The 11,439-nt window shown below is 47.5% G+C and overlaps 1 protein-coding gene across 1 annotated transcript in view; it reads left to right on the top strand.

The window, feature by feature from the left end:
• Positions 1 to 916: 916 nt before the first annotated feature.
• Positions 917 to 11,439, top strand: part of Ppcs (phosphopantothenoylcysteine synthetase) — a 61,432-nt gene continuing 50,909 nt past the window's right edge. The window contains exons 1-2 of the mRNA XM_071678428.1: positions 917 to 1,090; positions 10,601 to 10,730. The gene's annotated coding sequence lies outside the window, so the exon portion shown is untranslated. The remainder of the gene's footprint in view (positions 1,091 to 10,600; positions 10,731 to 11,439) is intronic.

Below are 11,439 nucleotides of genomic sequence, written 5' to 3'. Positions count from 1 at the left end.
CGTGGCCGTTAGCCTCGTCGAGTCTCGTCCCTTAACGTGACACACTGGAGTGTTCTGATCATCTCCCTTCCTCACCCTCCTCACCCTGCCCCATGTGTGGTCGACACTGAGGCTCATGACGTATCTCATCACTTCCTTCCTTATGCCTCTAACCCAGCCCCATGTGAGACTCACTTTTGAATATATATATATATATATATATATATATATATATATATATATATATATATATATATATATATATATATATATATATATAGTTTAGTAGATAGATAACTGAATGAAAAGTGAGCTGGGCGACATTTGCGCCAAAAAGTCAGAGGAGCAGAATCTATGAGTCACACGTCACAAAACTTTCTTGACTTATATTTAAGAGAGACAATGAAGCAGTAAAGCTGAGTGACGTAACATATATCAGTTGGCGGTAGTTGTTATGATTGCTGGCTTGTTAACTCTTAATGAAGATATGTGAGGGATGTTGCAGACTTTATTCAAGGCAGAATTCAGTAAATGTGATGTACGCTTGATAAGCAAACAAAAGATAAGTGAAGCAGTATTGAAATCTTACTATCATACACAAGTGTTTACGTCCTCTGAGGTGGCATCACGAAACCAGTGAACTGTGATGGCGAAACAAGATTCATAACTCAGTAGTTAATGTAATGACGATGTTTATGTACGTTTTTCTGAATCATTTGTGTGATGATGATTTAGAGTTTGTTATTATTTCTTTTTTCTTTCATTCTTTAGAACGACATAGGGTTTGTTTATGACTCGTAATGTTGTTGGAACAGAGACACCTGTTGAGGCTTCGAACTTATCGTAAATCACGTGTTTATGGTTTTTTGGGTTCGAAGCGCTTCACGAGCCTGGCGCTCTGGCTGACGTCTAGAATCAACGAGACACGGTGGAAGGTGCGTGGCTCAGCTACCGCCGGACCTGACAGTACTACGCACGTCTGCAGAGGCGTTGCACAGTGATGCTCGTGTGTGCACTAACTGTCTACACTGACTGCCGGAAGCTGAGTGGGGAAGCATTGTCAACAACGTCTGGTTTCAATCAGTGTTCATCACCCTGGCCGTTTTCTACAGTAAGTTTTTGGAGAGCAGGAACCTCCCTTGTTACTTTTTTTTCTGTGTTATGTGGGATAACCACGTCTTCCACGTTTAGTAAGGCAACGCAGTGTTCAGAAATGACTTATCCCTACTGGTCCAGACGCCAGCTTCAAGGCGGGAACATTTTGTGTGATGGTGACTGTGGTCGTCGTTATAGTAATGGAAAACACATGTCCCAAGACCCCGCCCTCTGTACTGGGCTGGGCAGCCACCGTCCTCCTGCTAACACATTGGTTGATTCAATAAAAATTCCCTTTAAACGCAGACCAAAGAATGTGTTGCACGGAATCAGACAATCTATGTACCTTGAAGTGAATTACATGTGTTTAACGTGTTAATGAAAATAACGAATGAATATACACTGTGCGAGTGTTGGAGAACTACAAGGAAAACAAATTTTCTGGACTCGAGGCACTGTTCTCAGGAGGCACTGTTCTCCGAAGGTGTTGTTCTCAGGAAGAACAAGAGAACTTTCTTTATAGAAGTGTTTTTATGTTTAGGCGACCTGAGTAGGAAGGAGATAGTGTGTACAGTCTCGTGGTGACAGCATCGCCAGGTGGAACTTAGGTCATGAAGGAACGTTTCTAATGTTTGTTGTCTGTGACGGTTTGCCACTGTGGCTGTAGACGCATTGTGCTGTTGTGTGCACGAACAAGTTGTTGGATCATCTTCTTGTAAACACTTAACGATAGATATATAATTTGTTGTACGAAACTGATAAAGCAAGTTTTAGTCGGCTACACAATTGGCTGAGTTTTCACGTTGTTATTACTTCTGATGAATAGTTTTATTCTTATGACATCCAGTAGATGGGTATGCTGGTCATTGTTCATATACTTCATATATCTAGTGAGTACATCTATCAGCATGGTTTACATATATCAAGCAGGTATTTTGATCAGCATGGTTTAAGCTAAGAAGATCATCTTGGGAGTAATGATCAAAGTAAAGTATAAGATTTATATACTGAACTATCCCACACTTAGTGTAATAAGATTTTATATATATATATATATATATATATATATATATATATATATATATATATATATATATATATATATATATATAGGGATAAAAAGAAACTGTTTCTTAATAGTTTCTTTAATATGTTTAACACAGTAAAGTATGAAACTATGACAAACAATACAAAAATAATCCTCGATTGTATCTTAGTATTATTCTTATCTAACAAAGTTGGATGATATACAATATAAAGGGAAGCGAGTATAGCGTACACATGAGAAGATAAGACAGTATTGTATTTGTAACACACTAGCAACACTACTAAGTACAGTATCTTACATCAGCCAACAACAGCGGAATTATTGTACAGTACTTACATCACTGGCTGGTGTACGATCATTTAGTTGATGGGTTGTGTATCATACAGTTATTGTTGGTGGGTCTTGTATCATACAGCTATTGTTGGTGGGTCATGTATCATACAGCTATTGTTGGTGGGTCGTGTATCACAGTTATTGTTGGTGGGTCATGTATCATACAGCTATTGTTGGTGGGTCGTGTATCACAGTTATTGTTGGTGGGTCATGTATCATACAGCTATTGTTGGTGGGTCGTGTATCACAGTTATTGTTGGTGGGTCATGTATCATAGGTACTATAAACCTTCCTGCATCTTATTCCCGTATATATATATATATATATATATATATATATATATATATATATATATATATATATATATATATATATATATATACTAGTGTTGGCACATGCCAGATATAATGTTGGAGAGTAAGTGGTGTTCAGTGTGGGATCATAGTACCAGCAAGACAGACACTTTGCATGATAACAGCAGACCTACGGAACACTTGTGCACCTTCCAACAACTGTGCTGCATAACCTACATGGAGTAACGCTACAGACCTACCTGACCATACTGTCTGACCTACAGGGAGTAACGCTACAGACCCACCTGACCATACTGTCTGACCTACAGGGAGTAACGCTACAGACCCACCGCATCATACTCTTTAGTGTTACTACGATGGTCCACAGCCCGAGATCACAGATAATTAGGTAAGGTCACGAGAGGTGATGACCAGTCTATCTCGGGTCATGACCTTATCAGTAGTTTGCCAACACAGGGGCTACAATTCCCCCACGGAAGCCATCCTGGCGTGCCTGGAAAGCAAAAGGAGTTGATAACATCAAAGTGTCTTACAGGAAGTTGGAATTGAAAGAAAAATGTTATGATTCAAACTTGTTACATTTTGTATGTTAACGTTATGACGTCTGAGCGGACGAGGTTTTATGATGAACATTAGTTCTAGGGAAGGGTTTCGAACCAGGTACGTGTGGATATGGAATGGGCAGTTAACTGGAAGAATTAGGAAAACTAATCTCTTGTTTTAGGGATGGCGCTTCCTGTGACGAGGGCCTCTCGTCCACAGGTGCTGTTCTCCTCACCATGACCAGGTCCCTGCTTGGTGCACAGTGTGTGCCTCATGATGCAGGTGGGTTCGAGCCTGGCTGGGGTCGTGATTTTGTTCCTGCCCGTCATGCCACCAGGACATGGCCGCCATGATCAGGTTACGGGTCGTCCAAGGCAGGTCGAGCTACCGGTGTGTCAGCCCACAATGCCACTGACGTCAGCTGCATCACTGTGGTGCCTTGGTGCACCGCACTCGACCACCTGCTACCACAGCTGTAGTAAGACCCACTGATCCAGTACCAGAGAGCACCACCTACCAACTCAGCTGCACCAGGAAGCAAGCACCTCCTACCACTAAAACTGCAGCAGACGCCGCTGATCCAGTACCGACCAGGACGCACCACCACCTACCCGTCGCCTCTCCAGAGCGTCCTGCCTCCTTTGGATGTGGTGCCTCAGGTCCCGGATCTCCTCCATCAGTTGTTCGTTCTCGTTGAACAGGTTGAGGTTCCCAGACTGGACGCGGATCCTGTGGCAAGACAGAGGCCTGGTTTATGTAGCTCTTGAAACATGGTGAGGTAAAGCCGTATTGACCGGTATTACTTCCCATAATGACATAGTTACTTTATTGCGTTATGAAACATCAAAGCGTCGTGTATCATCAGTTATAACTAGTTAGGTAACGGTACAAGGTGTTGAGAAGGCAGGTGTAACAGGTTGAATAACGGTCAGGTAGTTACAGTGCGTGATGGAGACATCTGTAAGACTATTTGGGTGACAGAGAAGGACCTTGTGGGTGTCTAGATGGGTACTTTGTGTGTCTAGAGGAGAACCTCGTGAGTGTGTAGAGGAGAACCTCGTGAGCGTGTAGTGTGACTTACATGCGTCTCCTCTCCGCCTCCACCAGGAGCTCCACCACGGGAGAGAGGCAGGTGGGCATGCTGTATGGTCACCTGGCTCCGTACCAAGGAACGGCCGATGCAGCTGCTGATGCTGTCCTCGATGCTGCTGTTATGGCTGTGATGCCTCCACTGTTTTTCTTGCCACAACAGTACAACCCAATCTTCCTACAACAGTACAACCTAATCTGTTGTGTTGTAACTACTACTGGTGGTGTAGTCCTGTTGTCACCGTTGATATGGCTATTTAGCAGTTGCAAATAAGCTTTTGATCCTGCTGCTCCTGCTGCTGCTGCCGATGGTGCGGTACTGCGGCTGCGCTGCCGATGGTACTGCTGCTGCTGCTGCCGATGGTACTGCTGCTGCTGCTGCTGCCGATGGTACTGCTGTTACTGCTGCTGCCGATGGTACTGCTGCTGCTGATCCTGACTTGACTGTGTCGCTCCTGACTCGAGAGGACAGAGGAGATGCCATTAGTTAATGCATAAAGAAAATTGTGTACGACATACGTCATGCAGATCACACAAACGTCAACCAGAAAATTGAGAATTTGGTTGAATGATCACCGAGATCCCTGCCCGGTCCCCGTACCCGGCTCTCATGTCCGGTTCCCGTACCCGGCTCTCATGTCCGGTTCCCGTACCTGGCTCTCATGTCCGGTCCCCGTACCCGGCTCTCATGCCCGGTCCCCGTACCCGGCTCTCATGCCCGGTTCCCGTACCTGGCTCTCATGCCCGGTTCCCGTACCTGGCTCTCATGCCCGGTTCCCGTACCTGGCTCTCATGCCCGGTTCCCGTACCTGGCTCTCATGCCCGGTTCCCGTACCCGGCTCTCATGCCCGGTTCCCGTACCTGGCTCTCATGCCCGGTTCCCGTACCCGGCTCTCATGCCCGGTTCCCGTACCCGGCTCTCATGCCCGGTTCCCGTACCCGGCTCTCATGCCCGGTTCCCGTACCCGGCTCTCATGCCCGGTTCCCGTACCTGGCTCTCATGCCCGGTTCCCGTACCCGGCTCTCATGCCCGGTTCCCGTACCCGGCTCTCATGCCCGGTTCCCGTACCCGGCTCTCATGCCCGGTTCCCGTACCTGGCTCTCATACTTGGGAGCCGTAAGTGAAGTTTCCAACTTTTGTTTTCGTTTTTTGTTATTCGTTAAAGTTGTAGTTGCCTTAGGTCGCCTTTCTTGATAGGGTCCTGATGTTACCACAGGGGATTGGAGTAAGTTACTTCGGGACCCTCTCAAGAAAAGTGGACCTGGTGCAAATATTACACTTGATCTCCGTTTCCCGCGTTAGCGAGGCACCGCCAGGAACATACGTTGATCGACCGCATCCTCTCGCATCCATATTCGAGCCGTCACGTGTAATGCACATAAACCACAGCTCCCTATCCACAACCAGGCCCCACAGACCTTTCCATTATTTACTCCGGACGCTTGCCATGACATGGATCAGTCCACTGACAGCCCGTCGACCCTGATATACCACATCGTTCTAATTCACTCTATCTCGTGCACGCCTTTCACCCTCTGCATGTTCATGCCCCCATCGCTCAAAATCTTTTTGACTCCATCCTTCCACCTCCAATTTGGTGTCCCGCTTCTCCTTGTTCCCTCCACCTCTGACAAATACATCCTCTTTGTCAACCTTTCCTCACTCATTCTCTCAATATGCCCAAATCATTTCAACACACCCTCTTCTGCTCAACCACTCTTTTTATTTACACACATCTCGCTTATCCTTTCATTACTTACTCGCTCAAATCACCTCACACCACATAATGTCCTAAAACATTTCATTTCCAACACACACGCCCTCCTTCAGCACACATCTGTAGCCCATGCCTCACGACCGTATATTATTCTTGGGATTACAATACCTTCAACAATATCCATTTTTGCTCTCCTAGATATCGTTCTCTGTCCACATATACTTAAGCGCTCGATTAATCTTCACCCTCTCCCCTACCCTATGCCTCGCGCTTCCATGGTTTCATTCCCTGCCATGTCCACTCCCAGATATCTGAAATACTTCACTTTCGATTTTTCTCCATTCAAACTCACACCCTAGCTAACCTGTCCCTCAACCATACTGAACCTAATGACTTTGCTTTTATTCACATTCACTCTCAACTTTCTCCCGTCACACACCTTCAGACTCAGTCACCAACTTCTCTAGTTTCTCACTCGAATTAGCCACCAGCGCTGTATCATCGGCGAACAACAACTGACTCACTTCCCAGGCCCTCTCATCCCCACAGACTGCATACTCGCCTCTCTCTCCAAGACTCGTATTTACCTCCCTCGACACCACATCCATAAATAAAGCAAAGAACCATAGTAACATCTTTTATTTCCTCAACTTTTTTAACTTTCCTGTGTCCATGAGTGTTGAGGTGGCCAAGTACCTACCGCTATATCAAACCTCACGAAAACTTTCAATACAGTCCTGGCAACTGTGATTACCACTACCATTTGTCACTTACAGGCTGATCATTTTGCACTCGTGCTGGCCCGCCTCTCAACCACCCATATGAATACAGTATCTTTACTCCAGCATATGTGTATACACACAAACACTCCATCCAGGTGTGTGTGTGTGTGTGTGTGTTCTCTCGGTTACGTCTTTGTTTCTCTTGCGGATACGTACGTGTTTCCATGTGCGTACTTACGCATGCGCGAATGGATAATAATGTTTGGCAAGTTAGGAAGTATAGAATGATGAACGTGCCTCAGAAAACTGATCCTGTTTATTTCATAGCTTCACTTTAATCTATAACTATTTTCTTGAATATTAAGAACGCTATCCATCTTTCCTCCACAAACATCCAAAATTTAGATTTTTGATTCTTTCATATTTACCTTCCTACTTTCCCTAACCCCATACAAAAACCTGTGAATTGATAGACTCGAGAAATACAATCCATGTGTACAAATTGTATTATCTGAGCTGGTTATAATGAGCTATGTTACTGCTAAAACTTCCCATTTTCTACAACGATTTTCCTCCACGTTTTCTCTTTGAATTATCACTAGTTTGTTATAAATACCTCGCATGTTCACCATCTGTTATGGTTCCGGGGTAACGAACATTTCCTCTTTGCTCTTACGAAGGATTGGATCCTCGTACAACCACTGAAGTCGTTCGTTTACTCTCACATCACTTTAACAGTACAGGTGTGGATGAACATATGTAGCGTTTGTTTATCTTTTGAAACTTATGTTTCTACAAAATAAAGTTTTAAGGTGAACTATGATAAATAGTGTTTCAGATTGCATCACTTGTAGATAACCAGTGTTTCTTAGATTACTTCACATGTATCTTCAAAATCCATCTGTGTAGCTTGTTCCTTAAGCTTTAGGAAACAGATCTTGTCTAGCACAGTGATCATAGTTATCGATCATAATGTCTGAGTTTTCAATGGCACTACGCTGATATTTTTTGTAATAACTTTCCATACATTTGCGTAATCAGGATGCTAAGTCTCCAGATATGCCTCAGGGTTCACCAGGTTACCCATGTCAGTGAGCGAGTTCCTCTCCATAGCAATAACACTGCCTCTTACTACCAACACTACCGCTGACTCTCTCCACCAACGCCACACGTTGCCTCTCTATACCAACGCTACACACTGCCATTCTGTACCAACGCTACACATGCCCCTCTGTACCATCGCTACACACTCCCTCTCCACCATGATTACACACTGCCTGTTATTCCATGAGTTGCTCTCGTGCGTGTAGCTCCACGTGATGAACTTGTTGCTGGAGGAGGAGTGAGCCGTGCACCTGCTGCCCACACACACCATGTAGCGTCTGTATGGTTCACCACGCACTCACCCACCCTGATGTCAGGCGCGTGGAGATGATTCTGACGCACTTGGCAGCACCTTAGCCAGGTCTTCCCCACCACCAACACCGTCACCACCACCACCAGTACCACCAACACCACAAGTATCACCACTATCACCACCACCACAATAATAAACACCACTACTACCATCACAACACCATCGTCACCACCACAAGAACAACAACAAGCATCACCACTACAAGCAACACCACTATCACCAACATCACCACCACTATCACCACCACTACAATAACAACCACAACTACTACCATCTCAACACCATCGTCATCAACATCAACACTGCTACTACCACCATCACAACAACAACAACAACAACAACAATAACATACACAACCACCACCACTACTACCACCCCCACCCCGCCACCATCACCATCCCACTGCATCTGGCTGCCAAGTCTGCTCAGGGTAAAAACTGTCCTTACTGCGTGGTGCCACAAAGGTCATTATCCCCCGGATGTAGTAGGTAAGTCAAGCGGGCCACCTGCGCACCTTGGTGCCCCGTGACTTGGTTTATGGCGCGTCGCCCACCTCCCCCTGCTGCTGCTGCTGCGTCGCCCACCTCCCCCTGCTGCTGCGTCGCCCACCTCCCCCTGCTGCTGCGTCGCCCACCTCCCCCTGCTGCTGCTGCTGCGTCGCCCACCTCCCCCTGCTGCTGCGTCGCCCACCTCCCCCTGCTGCTGCTGCTGCGTCGCCCACCTCCCCCTGCTGCTGCGTCGCCCACCTCCCCCTGCTGCTGCTGCTGCGTCGCCCACCTCCCCCTGCTGCTGCGTCGCCCACCTCCCCCTGCTGCTGCGTCGCCCACCTCCCCCTGCTGCTGCTGCTGCGTCGCCCACCTCCCCCTGCTGCTGCGTCGCCCACCTCCCCCTGCTGCTGCTGCTGCGTCGCCCACCTCCCCCTGCTGCTGCGTCGCCCACCTCCCCCTGCTGCTGCTGCTGCTGCTGCATCGCCCACCTCCCCCTGCCGCTGCGTCGCCCACCTCCCCCTGCCTCTGCGTCGCCCACCTCCCCCTGCTGCTGCGTCGCCCACCCCCCCCTGCTGCTGCTGCTGCGTCGCCCACCTCCCCCTGCTGCTGCTGCTGCTGCGTCGCCCACCTCCCCCTGCTGCTGCTGCTGCGTCGCCCACCTCCCCCTGCCGCTGCGTCGCCCACCTCCCACTGCCTCTGCGTCGCCCACCTCCCCCTGCTGCTGCTGCTGCGTCGCCCACCACCCCCTGCTGCTGCTGCTGCGTCGCCCACCTCCCACTGCCGCTGCGTCGCCCACCTCCCCCTGCTGCTGCGTCGCCCACCTCCCCCTGCTGCTGCGTCGCCCACCTCCCCCTGCTGCTGCGTCGCCCACCTCCCCCTGCCACCGGTGAGGGAACCTGGCAGCCATGTGGCCACGTCTCCTCTCCTCACGTCCGCATCACACAACCTTCACACTTCCTGCTGACGTCTGTGTTCCACGTGTGTGTGTGTGTGTGCGCGCGCGCGCACTACACTGTGGCTGAGGACACGTTTCCTAGCGTCCTTTCTCACGCACTACGCGTATCTTGTCCACTTCCCACCATGTCTTACTCCTCAGTCTTACCAGACGGTAGTGACCAGGTCAGTATTAACGTTGTGTCAGCCTCCTGTCACTGGTGAGCTGGTCATCATATCCTCCTGCCGTCCCTGGGTGGGGCCAGTTGCCGCACTTCCCACCTTCCTCACAACACATAGTTCCAGGAAAGTTACGTCCCTGTTTACCTTCTCAGCATTGGAGGTCTCTCTCTCTCTCTCTCTCTCTCTCTCTCTCTCTCTCTCTCTCTCTCTCTCTCTCTCTCTCTCTCTCTCTCTTTCTCTCTCGTTGAACCTCATTATCGGCATTTCGTACTGTCCAGCCCTAGATAGTTACTGTCCAGCTCGTGGTCATATTGTTGATCCTGATTAAGGTTGTGTTCCCATATAAGATGGTAGGACGTGGCTCATGATACAACATGACTGTAGACCTTAAGAAACACTGATTCAGTAACTGTTGTTTCCATCACGTTATGAGGTCATTTTCCTGGTAAGTGGTTAAGCATTTCTCGTATGAGCAACATCCTGGTGTGTGTGTGTGTGTGTGTGTGTGTGTGGTGAGCAGTATCTTGTAACGTATCATGTTGTAACTGTGCCATGAAAAACAGTGTTGTGTTGAAGGTAGAGACCGAGCATAGGATCTCTTCCCTTATTACATCTCGTGGTATAGTTAAATTTTCATAAAAAAAATCTGATCAACTTCTTGAAATAAGTATTCAATCCCCCTCTCAAGCCTGCCTCGCATAATGTATAGTTTGCATTCCTTTCTTCCTTTCATGACAGACTACCAGGAACCTGCAGGATGACAGGCCCCGGGAGGCTGCCCACCTTGGCCAGTGTTGTGTCTGGCAGAGCGAGGACAGTGGGTACTGATGTAGGGCTGACCGAGGAGGTGGTGGAGTCTTGGCTGAAGGTAAGACAAACAAAGACGACGCGGATGTGAAGTGAGAATGTAGACATCAGGAGATGAGAGAAAAGATGCAGGAAAATTGGGCGGACTGGGTGTAAGGAAGCAGTTTACTATCATTATCATTTCTGTCATGATGAAATTGTTTGACACAGTCTGAACACTTCCAGCATTAGGGAAGACGATCTCACTATATGTACGTCTTCTGTTGGTTTGCTGTTCTCCAGCTGGAGGTGTGGCATATCTTGACATACTTCTCAGGGAGTAGGAGATCTTGTTGTTTTCTTATATTGATTTATAATCGTTAATCGATGATAATCATTTGAGATAATTCTATCATCTGATTCTATCTTCTGAGTTCTATCTTCTTGATAATCTTTATCAAAGATGATCCATAGCTTATAACCAGAAAGTTCTCCTTACCGGCTATTGTATCATATCAAATTTCTAGTTGTATTGTTTATTGTTGGTTACCAAACGACAAGAGTAAAGGGTCGGTGCTCAAACGCTCGCATCAAGCACATCAAAAGCTCTATAATGGCTGTATCTGTGTGTGTGTGTGTGTGTGTGTGTGTGTTCATGATGTAATGAGTAATGGTCCCAGAACCAAACCCTGTGGCACTCCGCTGGTCACCTCAACCCATTTGAAAATAGCTCCTCTGACATGCGTCCTTTGTTCCCTCTCACTGAGGTGATCCATCCAACGATGGAGTTT

The sequence above is a fragment of the Panulirus ornatus genome, chromosome 27, assembly GCF_036320965.1.
Source record: "Panulirus ornatus isolate Po-2019 chromosome 27, ASM3632096v1, whole genome shotgun sequence".
Classification (NCBI taxonomy): Eukaryota; Metazoa; Arthropoda; class Malacostraca; order Decapoda; family Palinuridae; genus Panulirus; species Panulirus ornatus.
Note: the sequence above shows the minus strand (reverse complement) of the source record. Positions and strands in the feature narration are given on the sequence as shown.